We start from the raw sequence: 3150 nt of genomic DNA, 5'->3' as shown, positions 1-3150 counted from the left end.
GCCATTTTTCTACGGAGCTTCGCGAGTGTAAGGCCTCCAATAAAGCGCAATAGAAGCCTTCTAAGTGTAGAAACCATTGACTTTGTTATGGAGGACAATCATACATTGAAGTAATAGTTAACGAAATTATCTTAAGCTGTCTTACTAACTCTTATTGAATAAAATATGCACGCATACTTTGATCGTATTAGTAATGCAATTTACCTATAATTAAGTCGACTTTTTGCAAAAATATCATAAGTTAAATTAGCTTATATCAATTAAAATTAAAATCATTTAAAATTAGCTTTTATTTATTTTTTGTTTGTATCCATTCCTGATGAAGACAAGGTATTAATCGAGGTGAGATCTTTAAATTTTCTCTTTGTTTCTTAGGAACAAAATAACCTATTTATGATAAGAAAAGAACAGTGTTTACTCAAATAAATAGTGAAAATACTTACAATAATTTGAGTGTGTCTAAATACTTGTTCACAAAATCTGGATTATCTCCAATTACAAGAGTTATTTTCATATTATTTTTTGACATCTCATCAAAGATGAAGAAGAATATGGAAGTCTGGGCATTTACGGGGCTGACGACCGTCATAGGACCTCACATTCTTATATAAGAGTTTCTGCTTAGTAAAAAGCTTCTTTACATCTCACCAATAGATGTCTCTAGTGAAGTTCTAGTGATTCAAGAACAAGGTTTCTAAATTGGTTCATATAGATAGAACTTCCAAGAATTTGAGTAGTGTGGTTGTTAATAATGGGTAGAATTGGTGAATGTTACAGGTGTGTAAAGTGATAACTTAAACCAGCCTATGACGGTCGTCAGCCCCGTAAATGCCCAGACTTCCATATTCTTCTTCATCTTTGATAAGATGTCAAAAAATAATGTGAAAATACTTATCAATACCCATGTTGATATATGGATAGATATTCAGTACTAGGTAGAAGGGTGATTGTTACACAAGTGTAAAAAGTGATCACTTAAGCCACCCAAAAGCTAGACCTGGGATGACTTTAATCTTCTCTCGAGCAAAAAGAACGATAGACGTTTCAAATCAAGTTGAGACACCTATAATATCGACACACTCGTATAATCCGCGCGGTAAATAAACTTATGCAAATACATGTGTTATAACTTATAGGAAAGCTTATTGTCACCTTCCATGCCCCACATTTTTGCAGAATTTCACACACAACAGCGCAAATCTAACGCAAATTTGTAAATGTCCGAATTATAAAAATACATGCGTCAAATTTTATAGGAAAGCTCACTATCCGTAAGTTACAATTACGTCTTGGTATTTTGTTTTCGGAAGATTTGGACGAAAAAAATTAGTACTGAGTTGGGCAAACTCAAACAAATTCTGCAAAATAAGGAGATTCTGACCTGACTTAAAAGAAAAGTGTATGAATCCTGCATACTACCAGTGCACACATATGCACTAGAGACTATGCCTCTGACAAATAGAAATGCAGAGAAGCTCAAGTGCACACAGCGATCCATGGAAAGATCTATGTTTATTTTAGTCTGATGGATAAAATAAAAAAGTAAGATACCAAGAAAAAGCCAAAGAAGAATATATCATGGATTGCGTTGCAAAACTGAACTGACAATCGGCAGAACATATTGCAAGACTGGATTCCACAAGATAGACCTCAAGAACTTTACAATGGAGACCTTGGGAGAAGAAAAGAGGTACCGGAAGACACCAAAAGAGATGGTCCGACGATACAGTCGCTGTGGGGGATAAAAACTGTCTGCAAGCAGCAACCGACCGGAGAAAATGGAAAGAAGGCGAAGAGGCCTATATCCAGCAGTGGAGGTCAGAGGACTCATGAAGAAGAAGAAGAAGATTATGTTTTCTAACTCTTCGTGCTTCGAACTATACTTAACGCCTGCGCAGTGCACATTTCAATGCCCCACATTATTGCAGAATTTAGTCCAGAACAGCGCGAATCTAACGCAAACGTGTGAGAAACAATATTAATGACCGTCGTATGGGACTTGGCGCATAAATCAATTCGAGAGTACATTCGTGTTCTTAAGTACAAAGTGCGCAGAGGGAAGTGTGGACATATTTATTATTAATGCATGTTGAAAATGATTTGCAAGCATCAAATAAAAGGTGGATTACAAGTTCCTTGGAAATAATCCGTATTTGATATCTTATTTACGCATTATGTAAATGTTCTAGGACTGCAAAGCAACTGTTAAGTAGCAAGGAAATTTCATGTTACTGTCTATTTAAAAAAATGTTTATTTTTTATTTTCATCACTAATTAAATAGCTGTTTTACTTTAATGGCATCTGTTAAATATAAGTATGTTTAATATAAAAGTCTCTGCTTAGTAAAAAGCTTCTTTACATCTCACCAATAGATGTCTCTAGTGAAGTTCTAGTGATTCAAGAACAAGGTTTCTAAATTGGTTCATATATATAGAACTTCCAAGAATTTGAGTAGTGTGGTTGTTAATAATGGGTAGAATTGGTGAATGTAACACGTGTGTAAAGTGATCACTTAAACCAGCCTATGACGGTCGTCAGCCCCGTAAATGCCCAGACTTCCATATTCTTCTTCATCTTTGATGAGATGTCAAATTATAATATGAAGTTTAATTTTAATAAAATAAGTAAGTATTGTATATTAATATATTTATAAAAACATATGGATGACAGGAATTTTTTTTCCTAAATAGTAGCGCCATATGTTATAGTACCAAAATCCTGAATATTGCTCATGGCAGACAACGTGCTTCTCGAAAAAACTGTCATTTTCAATGTTTTTGATCAAATAGTTGTTCCATATATTTTTTTAATATATTTAAGCAATTTCTTTCAGAAAATTGTTAATTAGTTAGTTAGCAGTTAGTTGCTAGTGTACTGTGAGTTGCTGTTACATTTAACAGATGAAGCTGCCATTGAGACCAAAACTATTTTTGAAAAACATTCTGCGTTTCAACAGAATAATTTTGAGGAGATTTTAAAATTTAAACGAAGAAACGCATGCATTCATAAAGATAGAAAAATACGCGCGTATTTGAATGTTAAGTTGTATTAAAATCTCAAAGCAATCGGTATGAGCGAAAAAATAAATGTTTCAAATTAATTGTTCTGAATATCTAATCAATCGTGGAAATTTAATTATACATACACTT

This window comes from Brachycentrus maculatus, unplaced genomic scaffold (genome assembly GCF_059751285.1).
Source record: "Brachycentrus maculatus isolate JH-2025_06_01 unplaced genomic scaffold, ASM5975128v1 h1tg000055l, whole genome shotgun sequence".
Lineage (NCBI taxonomy): Eukaryota > Metazoa > Arthropoda > Insecta > Trichoptera > Brachycentridae > Brachycentrus > Brachycentrus maculatus.
The sequence above is the reverse complement of the archived record's forward strand: the minus strand, read 5'-3'. Positions refer to the sequence as shown.